The 22,331-nt window shown below is 43.4% G+C and overlaps 1 protein-coding gene across 7 annotated transcripts in view; it reads right to left on the bottom strand.

Annotated features, from left to right (window-relative positions):
* GULP1 (GULP PTB domain containing engulfment adaptor 1) overlaps positions 1-22,331 on the bottom strand; it is a 2,063,281-nt gene that overhangs the window by 1,049,118 nt on the left and 991,832 nt on the right. Inside the window, exon 4 of one of the 7 annotated variants that reach the window (XM_069615618.1) lies at positions 8,163-8,289. The exons of the other annotated variants lie outside the window; for them this stretch is intronic. The gene's annotated coding sequence lies outside the window, so the exon portion shown is untranslated. The remainder of the gene's footprint in view (positions 1-8,162; positions 8,290-22,331) is intronic. 7 annotated transcript variants of the gene reach the window in all.

The following is a 22,331-nucleotide window of genomic DNA, read 5'->3' as shown; positions in this document are numbered from 1 at the left end:
TGACAGCCGATGGACCAGGTAAGAGATGCGCTGCCACTGAAGACCGTAGTGCTAACCTGTTCTTTCTTTGTCTTTACAGGTGCTGCTGAAGACTGGATTCCAGGATGGTAAGCCTTTGTTTCCTTAGGCCCAGGATCAGAAGCAGAAGACACGATGAGCGTTCTGCTGCAGAGAATGCAGAATAACACAAAGCAAGATTCATCCATCGGGTGTGGTTTAAATAGCCTCCTGTAGTGCTTAGGTGTCTCCTTCCACAGCCACGCCTAAGAAAAGAGTTCCTGCTTTCCAGAAGAGTTCCAGTGTTCTGAACCTAGGGAGTGGCTCCTGCCCCACCCAACAGGAAAAGTAGTCCCAAACAGAAGAGGATCCGGGGTTCAACTGGCAGGTAAGTAAGCAGCATGGTCTGCTGCAGGTAAGTCCACCCAAGCATTATGAGCCCGGCGCTTCCAGCGCTGGGACTGGGCATCTTTATGAGCCTGGTGCCACTGGCGCCAGGACAGGGTCCAAAAGGTCCCAATTGGGACTGGCTGGCACTCGGAACCGGGGTTATGGGTCTGCTTCCAAGGGAGTCGGGCAAGTCCTGATCTTTTGGAAGCAGAGATCATGACAGCACCCCCCCTCAAGGCCCCTCCCAAACCGGGCTTCTCCGGGGGTTTGGGCTTGTTAGGAAATGTTCGATGAAATCTTTTGATTAGACGAGGCGCGTGGACATATTCTGCAGGTTCCCAGGATCTTTCTTGGGGACCGTAGCCTTTCCAGTCAATCAGGTAAAATAGTTTAGATTTGGAGATCTTGGAATCCAGGATGCTTTTGACTTCAAACTCGAGTTCTCCATCAACTAGAATAGGTTTTGGAGATGTAGTTAGTCGGGTTTGAGGTTGCACGGGTTTTAATAGAGAGACGTGGAAGACCGGATGTATCTTCATGTGAGGGGGCAAGTCCAACTTGACCGCTACTGGATTTACTATGGTAGTGATGGAATAGGGACCAAGGTATCTTGCGTTGAATGTGCGTGGTCCTTTTAGAGGTAGATATTTGGTGGATAACCAGACTTGATCTCCTACTTGATATTGGGGGGCTTCCTTCCGATGTTGGTCTGCTCCTTTCTTGTATTGTTCTTTAGCCCTTTGAAGGTGAGAAACGGCTTCCTTAAAGGCTTGGGTGATTGTAGAATGCAGGTGGTCTACTGCTGGTGTTCCAAGATCTTGGAGTGGATCCAACTCCGAGGTTCGAGGGTGACTACCGTATAAAAGAAAAAACGGGTTCTTCCCAGTTCCCGAGTGGACAGAGTTATTGTAGGCATATTCGGCTATACAAAGGATATCTTTCCAAGTTTTTTCAGTTTGTTGTAGCATGCAGCGCAAATACTGTTCCAGAGTTTGATTGGTCCTCTCGGTTTGTCCGTCGGTTTGAGGGTGGTGGCTGGTCGAAAGTCTCACATCAATTTGAGCCGACCGACAGCAACTTCGCCAAAAATGAGAAATAAATTGACTACCTCGATCCGAAATTAGAACTGAAGGAAAACCGTGCAGTCGGACGATGTTTTCGAGAAATTCTCGGGCCAGAGTTGCTGCTGTTGGTAAGCCTTTGAGTGGAATGAAATGCGCCATCTTGGAGAATAGGTCCACGATTACTAGGATCGTATTGTATCCGGAGCATGGAGGTAGATCGGTGATGAAGTCCATAGAAAGCGTATGCCAAGGGCGAGGCGGGATGTCAATAGGGCATAAGAGGCCGGCTGGTTTTTCCTTTTGACTCTTGTTTTGGGCGCATACTCCACAGGACATTATAAAGTATCTGATATCTTTTTTCCAAGACGGCCACCAGAAGTAGCGCTTGATCTTTTCCGGGGTCTTGGTCATACCGGGATGTCCTTCCATTAAAGAATCGTGATAACAAGAGATTACCTTTTTCTGTAAATCTGTGCTGGGCAGGTATAACCGTTCTTGGAAATATAATAGGTTGTCCTTCACCGTAAAGTCCTTTCCCTGCAGATGCCAATTCTGTATGTCTGCTGGAGTTACCAGTAGCCTGGCTTTATCCTTAACTTCCTCTATGGATTGTGTGGCGATTACACCTAGAATTCTTTGTTCGGGAATGATAGGTACAGGTTTAGGATTGATCAAATGTTCTTCCACTCCCATCCGAGAAAGGGCATCAGCTTTACCGTTTTTTGTACCAGGTCGATAGGTAATTATGAAGTCAAACTCGGCAAAGAATAGTGCCCAACGGAGTTGCCTAGAGGATTGAGCTTTTGCGGTTTTCAAATATTGCAGGTTTCGGTGATCTGTAATCACAGTAACGGTGTGTCGGGCCCCCAAAAGATAATGCCGCCAAGCCTTAAAGGCGGACTTGATAGCTAGAAGTTCCTTATCAGTAATAGTGTAATTGATTTCAGGAGGCGAGAATTTGCGGGACCAAAATGCCACGGGATGCAACTGATTGGTTACTGGGTCCTTTTGTGATAGAACTGCCCCCATGGCAAGGCTCGAAGCATCAGTTTCAACGATGTAGGGGAGTTCTGGGCGAGGATGTTTTAAGATCGGTGCAGAGATGAATCTAGTCTTCAAATTCTGGAAAGCTTGTTCCGCCTCGGTAGACCATTCAAAACGTTTGTTTTTCTTTAACAAGGCGGTGATGGGCTGGACTATTCGAGAGAATTCGGGGATAAACCTGCGGTAAAAGTTAGCGAAGCCTAACATGCTTTGAAGACCTTTTACGGAGGATGGCGATGGCCATTTGAGAATTGCATCGACCTTCTTTGAATCCATACGCACTCCGCTAGGTGATAATATGAATCCCAAGAATTCAACTTCAGTCACGTTGAAAACACATTTTTCCAACTTAGCGAAAAGTTTGTGTTGACGCAATCTCTCGAGGACCATTTTCACGTGTTTCCGATGTTCAGTTTCCGATGAAGAATAAACGAGGATGTCGTCAATGTAAACAACAACACACACATCTATGAGCTCTCTGAGGACATCGTTCATAAAATATTGAAAGGCGGCCGGGGCATTGCAAAGTCCGAAGGGCATGACCTGATATTCAAATAGCCCATACTTGGTGCGGAAGGCCGTCTTCCATTCATCGCCCAGCTTTGTATATATGCATGCTTTTCTGACTTGGTCCAGGAGTTCAGGGATCAAAGGTAACGGATATCTATTCTTAACGGTGATCTGGTTCAGGGCGCGATAATCTATACAAGTTCTAAGGTCCCCTTCTTTTTTTGGAACGAAGAACAAAGCTGAGGAAGCAGGGGACTTGGAAGGACGAATAAACCCATTCGCTAGGTATTGATCCAGGTATTGTCGGAGGTGAAGATTCTCAGGCTCGGTGAGGGCATAAATTCTACTACAAGGAGGACTATATCCAGGTATCAGGTCTATCTGGCAGTCATAAGACCTATGAGGAGGTAGAGAGTTAGCCTGATCCTTCCGGAAAACATCTTGGAATTCTAGGTATTCAGGAGGTAACTGGGGAGCCTCCGAGGAAATTGCGGCCAGTGCAACACCAGGTCGAGGGTGACAAGTAGAGACACATTCTGGAAACTGAACCTTTCTTGCTCGCCAATCGATGTGAGGATTGTGCTTCTCTAACCAAGGAATTCCTAGAATAATCTGGAACTGAGGGGCCTTGATCACATCGAACACGATCTTCTCATGGTGTCCATCTTGACTTACTAGCGTCACTTCTTGGGTGGTATGCGTTACTGGTCCGGAGGCTATCTCCGTACCATCCACCGTAGTAATGACGTCCTTTACAGCCTTTGGACAAAGAGTCAGATTCATCCTCAAAACCATTTCATGATCCACATAATTGCCAATGGCACCGCTGTCGACGTAAGCTTCAATCGCATGTAATCGATCCGGATGTTCAGGGCTAATGAGGACCATAGGTATCACAAAATGCGAGGTCACGGAACTGGTTTTAACGCTCGGCAAGAGGACCTCTATTCTTGTCGGGCGAGGTCGTTTCCCTGCTCAGAGTTTGTGACCCTGGTAACTGCAGCTCCTACTGCCTTCTTGGCTGGTTTCACCGGACAGTCTCGAAGAAAGTGCCCCGAGTTTCCGCAATAGAGGCATAATTGCAGCTGTTTTCTCCTTTCCCGCTCCTTTTGTGTTAGTGGTCCTTTCAGGCCCCCTATTTGCATGGGTTCCCCGGAGTCTACTCCTTTGGTAGGAGTTGGTGGTTTGGAAAATACTCGATCATCAAACTTGGAACGATCGGCCTTCCTGTTCTGCAGTCTGTGGTCAATTTGAACGACTAAGTCAATATAGTCCGAACAGTCTTGCGGGGGATTCACTACTTGGGCTAACACATCTTTGAGCTCTCCACGTAGACCTCTATAAAACAGCGTAATCCTTTTGTCCTCAGGCCATCGAGTTTCCACTATCAGTCTGTTGAAAGACGCAATATAAGCCAAAAGGTCTTGATTACCCTGTCGCAATGAAAGGAGCTCATTGTCCAAGGCCTGCCCCTGTGAATGTCTTGCAAACAGTTTTTCCATACTGAGCTGAAAAGCTTGAAAATCATGGAGAACCGGATCATCTTGATTAACTAGAGGGATCGACCAGTCTGCCGCATTGCCACTAAGGTACGAAAGCACGAAAGCTACCTTAGCTTGATCAGTTGGAAAGGCTGCTGGCCGGCATAAGAAGTGCAACCGGCACTGATTAATGAATATGCAAACCTCTTTGGGTCACCAGAAAATCGTTCGGGCGGAGCCAGAGGTACATTCCCAGGTAGATTGATCTGCACTGGGTTCGTAGAGGATGTTGAAGGAAGATTTGCCCCTGATGCGGGTAACGGAGTTTGTCCGTCTTGTGACTTAGCAATTGTCTAGCGAGATCGTCTGTTCGCTCCTTGGAAATAATCAGTTCCCTTCTTAGAGCATTCGTTTCCTGACGGGCTGCATGCACTTCTGCTCTTAGTTCCCCAAGTAACTGGGCTAGTTGGTCGGTATCCGAGGTTTCCATAGCGCCTGGGTGGGAGTTTTGCGGTAGGCTTTGTGTTCTGTAACGCTCACCTGATTCCCGCAGAGGCGCCCGTCTTGACTGGGTGAATGCCGTATCTTCAAAGGTGATGTGTAACACACGGTTGGCTCTTTGGGCTGGACCTCTGTGCACTGTATGTCTGACTCGATGAGTAAGATGTCTGCAGATAGAAAATATGGGATTAATGAACTGGGGTTATTGGGTGCCTCTCTCCTCTTCCCTTTCTCTTCTCCTGTAGAACCCCAAAGGTTAACGCCCTCACCTTAGGTAAGTGAACGCCGAGCTCTCCATCTGCCTCGGGGCAGGGTGCCGTAACCAGTTCCTTCACTGGATAAGGGTGCAGGCCTCTTGACCTCAGAGGACTGCTGTCCGTCGTTAACTGCACGAACGGTAAGTTCTGAGCGCTTCAAATGTCTTAAAAGTCTTTTGTAATGATATCTCTTGTTTTGCAGAGTTCCGGCGATGGCGGATGGCGGGCTGATGAGAGTTGAGGATCGAACCCGCGTGAGGAATAGAAGCGCCTGGGAGCACGTAGGTAAGCGCTTGTAGCCTGCTTCACGATGCGCACTAACTGTCCCTTTTATCTTGCAGGTACATTTTTGGAGCTTTAGAGAAGCTGAAGGGTGCTGGAATACCCACTGGATTCGGCGTGGGAAGGAGTAATGGCACGTGAGTAATAAAGTTGCCCAATGTCTTTAAACGCACCTTCTTTTGTCTTTCAGATGCGGGATGCAGCGCTGAAGGCCTCCGGAGCGTGCGAAGAGCTGGTAAGCTTTTGTCTTTCAGATGCCGGAATGCAGTGCGAAGACCTCCGGAACATGCGAAGAGTAGGTAAGCCTTTGTCTTTCAGATGCCGGAATGCAGCGCGAGGCGTTGGTGACAGCCGATGGACCAGGTAAGAGATGCGCTGCCACTGAAGACCGTAGTGCTAACCTGTTCTTTCTTTGTCTTTACAGGTGCTGCTGAAGACTGGATTCCAGGATGGTAAGCCTTTGTTTCCTTAGGCCCAGGATCAGAAGCAGAAGACACGATGAGCGTTCTGCTGCAGAGAATGCAGAATAACACAAAGCAAGATTCATCCATCGGGTGTGGTTTAAATAGCCTCCTGTAGTGCTTAGGTGTCTCCTTCCACAGCCACGCCTAAGAAAAGAGTTCCTGCTTTCCAGAAGAGTTCCAGTGTTCTGAACCTAGGGAGTGGCTCCTGCCCCACCCAACAGGAAAAGTAGTCCCAAACAGAAGAGGATCCGGGGTTCAACTGGCAGGTAAGTAAGCAGCATGGTCTGCTGCAGGTAAGTCCACCCAAGCATTATGAGCCCGGCGCTTCCAGCGCTGGGACTGGGCATCTTTATGAGCCTGGTGCCACTGGCGCCAGGACAGGGTCCAAAAGGTCCCAATTGGGACTGGCTGGCACTCGGAACCGGGGTTATGGGTCTGCTTCCAAGGGAGTCGGGCAAGTCCTGATCTTTTGGAAGCAGAGATCATGACAGCACCTCAGAGACCATAATGCATTGCGTCTGATCGCACGGCAACTGGGGCAGCTGCGGCTCAAATGATACTTCTCTCCGTTCAAAGGAGCTCGCTGTCACTTGTAGCTCCAATAGTTCCACATCCGTGACATCAAATGGTGACAAGAATTGTGTGGGGTCAATGATTATTCTGTTCTGCAGTTCGGACGTGAGATCTCTTCTGTCGCCGATGAAGTCGCTGGCTTCGGCGGAGGGTAAAATTGTTTGTAGTGGGCGGGCTGGTTGCGTAGTCGCCTGGCCAGTGGGACAAGGAGTTGCTTCGGGCAAACTACGCAGGTCGATAGAAGGTAGTTGCACGCACATAGTTTGTATATTGGCGCTTTCCTCTTCATTTGTGGTTACTTGGGCAGATGCTAGCGCCTGTAAAAAAGGTATGATCATTTTCTTAACATATGTTACATCCGTTTCTGCACTTGCATCGCTTACCTCAACGGCGGACTTTGTAGCTGTAGTTATGGCAAAATCATTTGTTAATTTCGACTGGCGGCGCTCAAATAGGGTTTTCAGCCTTGTCTGTGGACCAGGCACCCCCGTTTTGCCACTGATGACCATCTTTATTCATGCACCGCCCATACACCGTATACCGTCCTGAGGCGGACTGGGCAGACTGGGACTCTACGGGACTCCGTGCGGCGCTTCGCGCCTGCAACACCTAATTAAGGTGGAGTCAACCAGTTAAAGGGCCAGTTTAGACAGGTTGAAAAGTATTTCCAGCACAGCAGAATGTAGCAGCAGCTCCTCACAGTTCAGAATCCTGGGCAGACTGGGACTCTACGGGACAAAGCAACATGAGCTGTTTTGCTGGAAACTAGCCTACCATCTCTAACGGGTTTGCTCAACTACAAGCATGCACAGCGAGACACACTCACATATGCATCACAGGTTTTCTAGCTTTCTAGATATTACCACACGAGGTAAATATGTTACCGCTTGTGGGGCGCACTATGACCCTTTCTTATTATTTTCAATTTTAAAATGAGTCATGTAGACAGACTAAAATAATCCAACTAATTCAGTTTTGCAGTCTTTATGTACCTGTTATAATGTTAGAAATAGTTTTTTGCAATGCACATGTTAAAACAGTTACAATAGATGCATGTCATTTCTGTTCACAATGAAAAACATTAATTTATCTTACCAAGACCTTGAAAATCGATGCAGTTACAGAGTGTACTTGTCTAAGAGAAATTATATAATGCACACAGCACAAGACATGCAGACACTCCCTTCATTACACATGTGTGTGAAAAACAGCAAAGACTTTGTTAAAAATAGCTATTTAATCCTGACTGCCTAACTGACGGAAAACACACATGCTCTCCTTTGCACGCGCCTCAAAGTTACCATACGTACTCCTAATGTGTAGGATTTCTGTGCTGAAGGAGACCCTCTCTGGATCGTCTTATCTGCAAACTGAATGTTGTGAATGTCGCAGCTTTTGGCAGCCCAGTTAGAAGTTGACGACCTCACCCAACCTCTTTCGGATTACTGCCTGGTATCTTTCTCTCTCGTGTACAGCCTGGCTATGCCCGCATGCACATCCCAGCTGCAGACTTGATCTTGTCTCTCTGCAAAATGACGACCAAACTCCACCCTGTCTTTTAGCTATATTTATTCCATATTCCTGTCAATCTTTACTTACCCTGCCTTTTTTTCTGATGTCTCCTGTCACCCCATCTCCCTTCTAGAATTCTGGTATTTTTTCTCTCTCCACCCAGCTTCTGATCCTGCTTGTATCCATTTTATTTCCTTCAGCACACAATGCCGTTCTGAATGGAAAAGACAGCCCATTCATTTTTCAAGCACATTTAACATTTTCACTGAAGAACAAAACAGAATCTGCCATCTGAGACATTTGCAATGCAATGTTAAAGGGTACATTAATTAATTACTAGGGAATGTTATTTAATAGGGACTAGTTAGTTGATTTATCTGGGTTAGCTTGTTCAATGCAAACTAGACAGATGACAAATTCACTATAGTATAGAACATTCTACACATGGTCAGCACATTGCCATTTGCCTCCATTGAAAGTAATGAAATGTCATGCACTACTCCATATAGGGGTTTTGTAATGTCATTTATCAATCTACAGCCCCAATTAGCTAATTTATGCCACAGTAGACCGCTTTCAATGGAATCAAACGTGGCCTTGCAGTCAATAAATGCTGCATAGAGTTGCGGATTCTACTTCTTACAAGCTACACCTATGAGTATGTTAAGGGCATATATGTTATGTTTAGCAGCAGCCCCCAATCTAAATCCCATCGTATGCATGCTCAATATCTTTTTACTCTCATCCACACTTTCAATTCCTGCAGTGTCACACCCGCAAACAATTTTCGTGATAGGTCGAACCTGGAAAGTAAACAATAGTTTCTGGGCTCTAATCAGTAGTACTTTTTGAAAACCGGAACCAATGCTGCTTGCATCAAAGACCCTGGTATTATTCCTTCTTTACAGATTTTCCTAAGCAATGTGTCCAGTATAATAGATCATGACTGAGACTCCTTTTTTAAAACCTTGCTCGCTTGACCGTTGGGTCCTGGGGCCCTTGATGTCTTCAATCCATTAATAACTGCCATAATAGATTCTTGGTCAAAGGGCAAAACAATCCCCTTGATGGTCTGCTGCTGCCACATGGTCTCACTTACCTACTATGTTGACTTTATATAGTTACACCATCGTTTCCCATTGTTAGGGTTGGTTATCTGTTCAGCCTTTTGCCCTTGAAAGCGTTTATATACTTCCAAATTCTATCTGCATCACCATTAGTTAATACCGCTACCATGGACTGCCATTATGCATTTTTCTCTGAATACCTCCATCTTTTGACCCACCATGTATATTCTCTCTTTAGGTTTTTTACTGCATCTACCATGGTAGCAATATCATGGCTAGCTCCTGAGTAAGTTTTTACTGAGTATGTGTGCTTGGCATCATGTAACTCCCTGTCGAACCTACTCTGATAATTTTTCCCTTGTTTCAATGTATATGTCCCACTCTGTAATGCAATCCCACTCGTAAATAATGTAAACCAGTTCACGATCTCATCAACCATCATATTCTCTAGTGATCGCTACCATCACATTTCCTGCAATGCTAACACCCTCACTCCTTTTGGCTAGATTGGCCACTGTCCAATTTACTCCGATTCCTCCACTATTCACATCTACATTTCCAATGATAATGGAAACAGTTTCAGGTTTATCCAATGCCACGCCAAGCTTCAGGATCGAGTGATCACAATATCTATTAGCATGTACCACCAAACTATCGGCCAGAGTGATCATCGCAGCATTAGAGAAAAAATAATCCAAAGTGGCAGTACTGCTGCCTCCAGACCAAGTGCTCCCTCCCAGGGCTATCACCCACCGTCCTGCCATTGAACATATTCAACGCATATTCTGGCATGTAGTTAATCCATTTTAACCCGTGATTGTTACCTTTGGATCGCAACATTTTACAGGTGGCCCTAACTCGTGCAGTTTCTTCTTTGTCTCTGGAAGTTAGCTCAGGGGCAACGTGCTTGCCTTGGAAGTAAGTTGACACAGAACACCACAGGTTCAATCCCGGGGTCCGCGCTTTGAAACCTCTGGGTATTAAGCACGTTATAAATAACCTATCATATCATAACGGACTTCTAATCAATACATCGTGCATTGAAGTCCTCCATGACTAGTATCACACTCGTGTGATGAAGATCATGCCAATGAAACAGAACTTCTAACAAAGATTCTTGTATGTTTTCCATATTATGGGCACCCGGGGTATCATAGATGTTTACTATAAGCGGTTTTTATATTTTCGCAACCAGTCTGCATTGTCACCACTACGGCTAACACATTCTTCTCAAGGATAGGGACATGTATCTCAAAAGCTTCCCAGCAGTTCTTTACACCCATCAGGAGCCTGCCAAATGGCCGTCCTAGGATACTGTCCCCTGCTTTATTTTGAAACACACTGTATCCATTCAGCTGGTAATCCATCGCCAGCTAGCTTTCCTGAATCAGAAAGATGTCCACATCCGAGAGATGAGAAAATAAACCCTCCTCACAGCAATAGTGACCATAACCCCTTGTATTCCACAGCAAAACATTACAACTTCATGGTCTTGCCCCTGCCATCACAGTTAAGAACCCAGCAAGCCTGCTCCGGTCATCAGTGGGTTCCACCTGTATTCTGCTCGTGTTCCCACCAGTAATAAACCTCCCCTTATTACCCACGGGTATCCTTACGCCTGGTAGAGCCTCTTTTCGAGGTTTCATTTCTACAACATTCCACTGGTCTCTGCACGCACCCAGGTCATAGCGCATTCTGAGGAATGCTGGCAACTGGTTCTTGATCAGTCATTCCGTGTCGCTAGAGTAACAATGTGCATTGGTGACCCGTCCATTTTTTATTTTTTTTACAATCCACAGGCTCCAAATATTCCAAATCACCTGAGAAAAGAACCTGCAAGGAGGGAACGGAATAGATGCCATAAATAGAACCGGTTTATCCACTCATCGCCACGCTCCTTAAATATTGTTAGTGTTGAAAATCTCCTCGGGTCCATCCTACCCAGGGCTTCAGCTTCCTGGGAATGAGCTTTCTTGTCCGGGTGATCAGTATTTTGCCTATGGCTGGCCTGTATGTCACCAGTTTGTAGAGTTGTAGAGAAGGAGCCAAGTACCCCCACCTCAAGCACTGTTGCCTATATGCTGGGAAGCATAGTGTGAGACACGAGCAATGCCACAGAAAATATTATCATAAAAATTGACCTTCACGCCTTAATTTTAAAAACTTGATATAGAGGAAAAATCATTGCATCGTTGCTCTAATAACTTGCAACTTAAACTGATGCAAACACATTCTGATGACTATCTACTGTTCTCTAAAAGTTAATGAAGTGAGACTGTTCTTGAAAAGACGTCAATGGCAGGTATGGGTCGCCTTCTTTGTCATTGTTCATGAGTGAATGCAGTATGGGACAACATCTTTACAGGAGTAAGGTTCATACCATATTGATCAATTATCCCCGGCAACCTTACCATCATATTTTTCCTGGGTGTTTTTCAGGTGTGCTAACAATCATACCTGGATCACTGAAGCACTGATGTTAGGAAAGGAAATCACGTTGAATAACCGGAAAATAACATGTGGATAGATGGCCTACAGGCACGATAATACGATCTAGATGAAGAAGTTAACCGAACGCTATGGGGCAACATTTCTATGTACAAACTGATATAAAGAAACATTATAGACTGCTAAAACATTTTCTTTTAATAGTAGCCGACTTTTGGATTATATATTTTCGCTTTACTGTTCCCCTTAACACTAGTCTATTGAGCTGGTAAATCTGTGATAGTTATTGGCGGTACCACGTGTTTTTACCAACTTCTTTTTTAAAGTGGTTACTTTGGTCGTGACCATTTGTATGACAATAATTGAAGCTGTTTTTTTAAATGATGCAGATGTGTATGTAAGGGTAGTGAACTAGAGGAATGGGGAGTAGAGGAAGGGGAGTCAGGGCATGTGGGGGATCGCAGAGGGACCTCCATAATAAAAGAAAACCTGGTTGAATTCTGATCAAACAATAATTTACTTATAATAACAGTGAATGGAAACTCATTTAAAGATAAGAACTGGACAAAACCCTCCTGACACCTGCATGACCAAAAAAAGGACTGCATTGGCCCCAGTACAAGTTACAACGGGGTACCAGAATCCTGCCATCAATCAACCGACATCTGCGTTTGTTGCACCCTAACGCGAACGCCGGTTGATGGTAAGTCCGCTGCAGGAGGCACCTGCTAACATGCGTAATTAGGACGAGCTGTAGTAGAACACAAGACCGCATTTCTAGCAGAACGCTGCAATGAATGGCATATTTTTCAGACCCGATCATAACTTCAGCAAGTCCTGTGCCAATTTGGATATGAACTGCAATGGCTTTTCAGAATCAGGAATGTGTCTGTGCAGTACATTATCTCCTCCTACATGGTCCACAGAAAAACAGAAGTCCTACATGATTCACTTCGATGCATAGGATGCATCACAACAGGCGATGTTTGATGATGCAGAAAACCTGAAGGAACTGTGCATATTTCAGTCAAAGTTTGCTCTAAAGTGAACAACTGCACAGCCAAACCTGCCACTAGGGAATTCAAATTCAAAGTGGAAGGATTCTGCTGGTCAAACTTTAAATGATAAAGTCCATTTGAATCTTGCGGATATTGCTTTCATCTAATTCTCTCATCAATCAACTTTCTCAGTACAGCAGACACAACTTACTGGTGCGGCAATGCTGGACAGCTCCTTGGAGTTCTGTACCCCCAACATTTGATCAAACTCTCTCTGCTGCTGCATCGGTCAGCAGTATACAAATGGCCCATGTGCACGGACTAATTTGGCATGATTTTTACGGTGTGCCCATATTGTGTGCCAAAATGGAAGTCATAGATGTTCCCACTGACTGTTCTATCATCTGCTGAATCTGAGACAATGGCACAAACAACAGGAATCAAAGGAAGTGACGGGCACATGAAAGGGTCCTTGTGACCCACGTGCTTATATGAATAAGGCTGAAGACTCCCTCGCATGAAGCCTTTTTCCACTTTATTTACCCACTGTGACATTGGTTAAAACTGCTCATAAACAACAAAATGTAAAGAGCTTTGACTTTAAGTACTGTGAGACCTCCAAACACACCAGAGACACCCCACCCATAGCAGTCAACAACACAAAAGGAACACATTCAGGACACTTACTCCAGGAGATATGACCCACACACTTGCAATTTTCAAACCCTCTAGCTAAAAAGATGAAATTGATCAGGGGCCATTGTTAAGGTCTTCAAAGTTAAAGCAGTGAAACCACTTCTGAATGTCATCAACACATCCCTCACACAATGCTCCTTCCAAGATGCAATGAAAATGGGACAGATCCTCCTGCTGCTGAGGAAACCCACACTTGACCAAGATGATAAGGCTAGTTGTTACCCCATCATGTGTTTACCGTGCCCTTGCAGAGTGATTGAGAAGATTGTTACAAAGCAGTATCATGAAAGAATCACTCAATGGAGTCCCCGACTAGACTACCAATCCAGCTTCTGACCGCTATGCAGCAGAGAGACTGCCACCTTCCAATGTATTGATGACACTCTACACATCCTCAACAAAGAGGACCCAGGTTTATACATCCTCCGTGACATCACTGTAGTCTATAATACAGCTCCACACACATGAACTTCGACAGAACAGTTCTGCAGAGGTTTGATAAGTATGTCTTCAACAGAGACCATTTTTTTCAGATGAGTTGCAGCAGATCCCAAGACAGCCCAGCAACCTGAAGAGTTCCACAAGGCTCCATCCTGCCCCTTATCATCTTCAACCTCTAGATAAAACCTCTGGTGAACTCATTGTCATCACTAACATCATGATACACTAACATGTACATGATGCCCAGCTTTAACAAAGGATCAATTGCATCAACAGTGTATGTCGACTCAAGCACTGTCTGTCCCACAACCCAACCTGTACCTATCTGAAGCTCAAACCTGAAGAAACCAAATGCATTCTCCTTGCAAACCCAAACAGCATGCCAAGTTCCGACACTGACTGGCCGACATGAAACTGGACAGATTCCTCAATCATCTCTCATCTACTGCAACTTCTGTCAGATTAATTATTGGCTATGACCACTCATTTAATATGCACATTGCTAAGACATCCCATGAAGCATGGCACTAGCTTGTGCTTATCTGCAACATCAAGCATTTCATCTCTGCCTCCACGTTTAGAATAGTTATCCAAGCCCTAGTCCTCTCTATACCCATATGCCACCATGGCACCACTGAAAGCTGTGCAGCAGGCTGCAGCATGCCTCATCACAGGACTACGAAAATTCAACCACATCTCCCCCATCCTCAAAGAGCTGCACTTGCCACCCCTTCATGCTTGCATTATGGTCATGACTGTCTGCACCACGTACAAAGCAGTAACAAGCAAAACACTACTCTACTTGGCTCGGAAACTCACCACCACTGCAGGGCGGTGCACCAACAGAAGCCACCAAATTGCCAGAATCGAAAGAAATAACTTATCAATGGAACAGAATTAAGAGAAGAGATTCTCTCTGCTACACATCCTGCCACTTGAAAAGTTACCAATGCAGACAAAACTGCACCCTCCAGCCTACATTTCAGGAAGGACCTGAAAAAACATCTTATTCATTGATCACTCCACTGAACTCTATTTCTCTCCCTCTTGATTTTCCCTTATCCTTCTACCTATACCGATCACAGCTCTTCTAATTCAACTGCACCCTACTTGTAACTCGCAGGGTGTAACCCTTTTGTACATCACTCGATTGCTTCCTGCATTGGTTTGTGCTTTATAAACCCAATACAAAAATACATACATACATTCACATTGATGAAGTTCCTTGTTCTGGGCAGGATGATGGGCTCGGGCACTAACACGGACCACGGGGGCCTAGGGCCTGGAGGTACTGAATAGATTTTGTGCCAGGAGGTAGAGGAGAAGGGAAGAGAGTGGCATATTACATGTTCTCAATTTAACTTGCTTATTATTCATTTTTATTTTTGTTTGTTGTCCGATAGTCACATGACCTGTTCATCCAAGGGCCTTGTGGTATTTATGTTGTAAAAATAAACATGTTTGAAGTAACCTATTTCAGTCCTGAGTTGTCTGTGGATCTACCGACTGTGACAGGACTCACCATTTCAATTAGCTTCATGCCTTCACTTCATACACACAAGAAACAAGGTATTACCCGAAAACATTGAATTTATTTCTTTGAACGCATTTTTACTGCATATTTTACAGGTTAGAAAACATTGTTCCTCATACAAGGTTGCCGGTCCGGTAACAATGTTGCTGGTAAGCTACCGGCACTGTTGTTAGCGGACCGGCAAACTACGAGGTCTGTGAGCGGGTGCCTTTGAGCCTGGCACGTCTGACCTGGCGGGCAGAACGGCAACCGCTTGCAGACCTTGCCTGACGGACTGGCACCATTCACGAATGGTGCCGGTGCACCCGTCCTCCCCATTCCCATTGAGTCTCATGGGACTCGAATGGGAATGGGGAGTAATATTTTCCGGTGGCGTTAATGAGGAATTACCGTGACAGCAGGGGCTGTAATGCCCCGGTAAGTCCCCATTAAAAATAATAATAAGAATAATAATTTGCATTTATATAGTGCTACGAACACTCAGGTACCTGAGCACTGCTTATTATTACCCACGGTGTGTGGTGCTCATTTATTGACCTTGGAAGGATGCGTCGGCAGGCTCTGCACAGTGCTCTATTCACTGTGCTATCTGACCGGCTTGCCAGGCGCTGGAAACAAAATGACACTGTTTTTTAAAGCACAGCTACCGCCGGACTCATAATGAGGCCCAATGAGTTTCTTTTTTGCCATTTCATATTTAAAAAAGTGCTTTTAAGCCTGTAAAACACACAGTTAACATGCCAGTATATAAAAATATATATATATATTACCAGAAAGTGCATATGTAGAATGTGCATCATTGTGCTTTGTTGCCAGCTAACATGCTGCGCACTCCGGGCAGCTTCAGTTGTCCATTGTGACTCGTGTTTGAAAGTCACGTGGCTAATATCTGTAACCCATGTGTGTGCAATCAGTTGGCCCACCTCATGCAGTTTATGGGTTGCAGGGGTGTTACCCACTTTTTTTAAACATTCTAAACTATCGATCTCTGCATTTTGAGAGATTTTGGATGTGACCTACGGATAAGGAAATCACATCCTTTTAACACTGAAATATTGAGGGCTCCTTCTTAAAGGGGAATTTCAGTCAAAAATGTTACTGTCCCCAAAGATGGGCCATAATAAAAAAAAAAATATATAAAAAATATTTTTAAAGAAAGTTCCTATGTAAAGTTTTTAGCAAATTAGCCTCAAAGTTTTGACATGGGGGCATTCATTTTGTGAAATGAAGCAGTCTCCTCTGTTCTTGTTAAGCTCTGCTCTGGCGGCAATAATCAACCAAAGCCCCCTACTGGGAGCTTTTGCTTACTGCTGCCAGAGAGCAGAGCTTAACATGAAAAGAGAAGGCCGCCACAGTAATTGCGTTGACTTTCATTTTATGTTTTCTGTGCTCCCCAAGGCCAGGGAAGGACACAAAATGTAAAATGAAAGGCACAACAATTAGACATACTTTGTTGGCCACTTCCTTTTCTAGTTTCCTGAGCACAAGAAAATCAAAACTAAAGTCACTGCATAATTACCTGGACTTTCTTTTTAAGTCTCACATGCTCTCACAGGCTCAGGGAGCATGGGACACTTAAAAAGAAAGCCACAGCAATCATAACTACAACAACATTGTATTTATAATGCTGGTACTTTCTTTTTAAGTCTCCCAGGCTCCCCTGGCTCAGGAGAGCTCGGGAGACTTGAAATGAAAGCCACAGCAATCATAAATACAGCAATGTTGTATTTATAATTGCTGGTACTTTCTTTTTAAGTCTCCCTGGCTCCCCCAGGCTCATGGGAGCCTTAAAAGAAAAGGGACATCAATTATAAATACAACATTGTTGTATTTATGATTGTTGTGCCTTTCTTTTGAAGTCTACCGGGCCCCCCCGACGTGGGGGATCCCGGGAGACTTAAAAACAAAGCCAGGGCAATCAAAAATACAATGCAGTTGTATTTATAATTGCATGGACTTTCGTTTTAAGTTTCCTGGGCTCCTCCAGCTCAGGGGAGCCCAGGAAAGCAGGAAAGAAAGTACAAAGAAGCACTTATCAGCAGCACAGGTCGGGAAGGAGCCTGAGAACCTTTTCTGCTCTCTGGCTGTAATATGCAAAAGCTCGCAGTAAGGGGCTTTTGCTTCATTATTGCCACAAGAGTAGAGCTTAACACATGCACAGGAGGCTCATTCCTTTAACAAAATGGATGCCTCCTAGTGCTTGACATTTTTGACTTTGAGCCTCATTTGCTCAACATTTTATATAGGAACTTTATTTAAAAATATTTTGTATATATGTTTTTTTATTGTGGCCCATCTTTTCAGTTAGTAAAATTTTGGAGTGAACTTCCCCTTTAAGGTAAGAAATGCACCAACACAGTTTTTAACACAATTGTATGTACAATCTTGGTATAGTGCATCAACATACAAAGTTTTCATACATTTTGCCTGTTTTTTTTCTTTTATTTCCATGATTTTTCGTTTAATGATGTTTAAATGTGATGTTTTGGGATCCTGTTGATCCAGCAAAAATAATGGAGCATTTAGTAAAGTCCTTTTTTTATTGTGTTTGGTTTTAAAATACACCTTACACAGATTACTAAAATATACACATTTTAAATAAAGAACATTTCATCACTGCACTGTATAAAATAGAACTTATCAACATTCACATATTATTAGATAGAATGATATTTCGTCATTTCAATGTATATACAAATAGAGCATGTCAAAGTACATAGCAAAAGAAATAACAATCCATGGAGTCCAAAATCCAATAAAGTCATAATTAATCCCATATGGTCGCCATACAAAAAAAAAGATTGAATAACGAGACACCTCTGTGTATATATTTACCATAACATTCCTTACAGCAGATGCAAGGCCCAACTCCCAGGTTTAAAAAGATACGACTTCGTACAAAAGAAATGTTTCTATGCTAACATGACGGTCATAGTGTCGATAATCACTCAAATGAAAAACCCAAATACAAGGTTAAAAGGCACTTCATACAAAAGCGAGCATACCACATGTCATACACGCAGACTCTGACACCAGGGACAACGCACCCTGATGTTTGATTTTTTAAGTAGAATTGACATTATTTGACAAATTAAATAACGTTTCACAGCAGATTTGTAGAACTAGGATATTCCTAATTTTTAAGTGAAAAGAACCAAGCAACGTGTTATTCCAGAAACGTAAGTAAGAATTTTAAATAAAAGACAATTCTCAGGCGCTTTTTCTCAATCTTAGAAAATACAATGCAATGAATGTTTTAAGGCATGCCTATTATGAATCAGTAAAGGCTAACTCACTCGTGTATGCTCGTGCGGCTCGTTCACCACCTGTTTTATTATTTAATATTGTTCTTTTACACTCACCGTTGAAGTGAAGTAACAATATTTCCATTTTACACAGCGATTGTAAGACTCCAAATAGAATTCATTTATAATCCGGAAATGTGTTGTAAAATCCGGTTTAACAGCTCTGTACACTGCTTTTAACATCTTTTAACATGAGTCTAAGAGTGGACCGTGGAGTAATGAATGCTACTATACTTTCATATCTACTTTAATTTTTGTAATTTCTCCATGCGGTAAAATAGGGTTTAAGAAACTTGCCAAAACAGGGGCATTACTTAATCACAAGGTCAGGTGTGTACTTGGAAAACAAATCATGCTTAATATGACATGGCAGGAGGTAATGCACACGTTGTTCATTACACTAATAATTGATCATACAATTCCTGGGACAGATCAATGAAACGCTAGGGATGGACATGCGCACTGAAGCATTAATGCAGCTGCAATGAAGCTCATGAATGGGCTACATGTCTGCCCTGGCTCATTCCAGAAACCAGTGGCAAAGATGAAAGGAATGTGATAGGAAAGTGTGTTCAAATGCTTAAAAGGGTGTACTCTACATTACTATTAAGCACCTTACATTGCCAGATGATGCACACGATTAAAAGAGAGTTTAATTTGTTGACGATACATTTCTGCATAATAGTGGTGTCTTAACACATACTATTTACAATGGAATACTCTACTATTGCAATTATGCCACGGAAAAGCTTAGAACAAAATGTGTAGATAAGAAAGACAATTAGCCAGTTGTGTAACCTGCAACGCAAAAGTCTCCATCACAAGAATCCCTTATTGTTTCCTACTGAAACTCCAGTACTTCCCACACACTATGTGATTACTGAGTAGACAACATGATGGAGTTTGATAGACAAACATTGGAATATGATTCAAATTTCAACCACATACAGCTATAACATTGCTAAGCTGTTTTGTTATTGTGTTGTGGTTTACAATGTAAACCTTTCAAAAATCAATTCATAACAAAGAGGAAAATACACAAAACGTATCAATATTTAAAATAGTCATAAAATCCATACAACTCTTAACTTTTCTAATACAACACAACATGAATAGTTTATAAAAGAAAATACAAATCATTGTTGTGTCCCCAATGAATAAAGTGACATTATGCATGCAGCTAAGCTCATTTGTTTCTATGTGGGAAGAGTGCTCATGAAACCATATATAAGATCTTGGAACCAGTACCGAACCCTGTCCACAATGGTAAAGGCAAACACAAATCCTCAACAGACTATCAATAGCTCCTGTGTGGCTGTTCTTTGTGCCCACTATACATAGCCATTACACTCAATGTTGAAAACACATCGTATAACTCCTCTTCGCCACCGCCATATGCGTGCTTCCGCACCAGTAACCATTCTGCCCATAACCTCCTGTCTCACTGTAGTCCCCAACCTCTCTCCCATTCTGTGCTTGCATTCAAGCCATTCCTATTGCAATCGCGCCATCTCTGTTTTTATTCTAGGGCTATTGTGTGTTTTATGATTTGCCTGTTAATAGTAAGGAATAGAATAAACAGTCACACACAGGTAATCATATTGAACACCAGCATTATCCCCATTGATACACATTGGTGATTATATTCTCCTTAGATATCAAATAATATCGAAAATATCTTTGTCTTTGTTTCTCTAGCATTCAACATTTTCTAGTAGAGACTGATTATATTTGGAGTTGTTCAACAACTCTCTGGATCCCCCAGTTACTTTAGTACTAACGTAGAAAAAGCCCATGGGGTGTGCATTAGAATACACAATCTGCTCCAGATGAATGATTTTCCAGTGAGGAGTAGTGTAGGACACACACAGGCAGAATGGAGTATTTAAACAAAATATATGTGATAACCGTATTGAACAAACCATAGTACACAGTCTTCCGATGGATTATACTATGCATAGCATGTTGCGCGGTTCAACATCTCAGCTAGTCTTCATGTGCTCAGATCTTAAAGGAATTGTGAAGGTCAGTCGATACCTTACTTATACTGCATAATGTTACAATACATATACAGGTTGCATACCTTTAAGTGCCCCCTTGATCCAAATGAACAGCAATAATTAGAAAATGTTGAATGAACGTGATACGCTATCATTCTTTGGTTTCCAGAAATGTAAGTCAAGATCGTTCCAGAGAACATGAGCAAGATCAGAGGATGTGCACACTTTGAATAGGGGATTTTCAAGAGCCAATACTTATAAAACCAGAGGATTCTGGGTGGCCAGTAAGGAATGATTCGCCTGGGGCACATTCTTTAAATCATCTGTGAACAAGGCAGGCAATCTTAAAATGGGTGCAGTTTTCAATTGACAGGCAACGAAGAGCAGGAAAAATAGAAATAGTATGGGTACAAAGCTCAGTGTTGGTTAGCAAACTAGCCTCAGTGTGCTAAGTGCATTGGAGATGTCAAAGGCGGTTCCCTAGAAGCCCAAGCAAGATAAATAGCATTGCTGTAGTCAGTCAAATACTTTGTTTCGCCAGAACGCCATAAAAGCCAGGTAAAAAAAAGCACAACACAAGGATTTAAAACAAAACTTAAAACAACATACAAATATCAAAATGTTTAAAACCCGGCATTCCAAACAATACAAAGTGAAAGGGCATACAATAGTCCCGATTATAATCCACGTATCACATTTGTCATACATAAAGGGGAAAAAAAACACCAATGGCATATTTTTCAAACCTGACATCGTTAACATGGCGTACATGGTGATCGTTTCAAAATTAAATTTAGAAGTGGACATCTCCCACATCTTTTCTCGCAAGGGGTACAATCCATTAGTGGACATAGACATTGCTGACTTGCCTTGATAAAGACCGTGAAGGTCGAAACACATGTTGGCATGGCAAACCAATTAGAGAAACAGAAAGTAAATTCTCATCTAGTTTACAACATTGTAACTCTTTATTAAAACCTATTGGTCCCAAGTTCACACACTTGTATCAGTGCATTGATTCTGGCACCCCGTTGTAACTTGTATAATATACTAGGCAGGGGATAGCCTCGCAGTTCCGTAATCTGCAGATGATAATCACGTCTCTCACATAATTATCACTATTTAGCCACAGCGCCCACAACACCTGGCATACCCCCACTTTGTATAACCAGATACATATTACAGTCAAATCTTTACAGTTCAAATGAGGAAATCTTTCCTCATGAAGAGAGCTTCAAGAATGCACTTCTTTTCAGCCAAGATATGTAGACATATTTGGCAACTGCAAAAACATTCGCAGCATCATCAACTCTTCTGCAAAGTATGATTGGTTCACTTGTTAATCCGATACCAAACCTCACAAATCATGGTTTCAAATACATGTTCCTGTATGGGTGATACAGAGTGCATGCTAACAGAAAGCGTTCAAGCTAATCAACCCTGTCACGACAATGCAGGCATTTCTCTGATTAAACAGGATTCCAAAGTTTTCTTAGCTCAGCCACTGGGAGAAGGCTGAACCTTAATTTAATGTACAGTGACCGCAGTAACCTGGGCATTGTAATAGCCCCAAAAGGTTCATATCCCCCATTAGTACCCGTTGGGGGTGTGTGGAAGCCTGACAGCCAATGAGGAGGCTCAGAATGGGGGAATTATCACACAGTAATACCCCACACCGAGCCTACTCACGGCTGGTGGCTGCCATCTTCCCCCAATGGGGATTCAGATAAGTGCTCCGCTCTCCTCTCCTCCCCTCCCCCCACCACC

This window comes from Ambystoma mexicanum, chromosome 9 (genome assembly GCF_040938575.1).
Source record: "Ambystoma mexicanum isolate Mex_15411 chromosome 9, UKY_AmexF1_1, whole genome shotgun sequence".
In the NCBI taxonomy this organism is placed as follows: domain Eukaryota; kingdom Metazoa; phylum Chordata; class Amphibia; order Caudata; family Ambystomatidae; genus Ambystoma; species Ambystoma mexicanum.
This window is presented reverse-complemented; position numbering and strand designations above follow the sequence as displayed.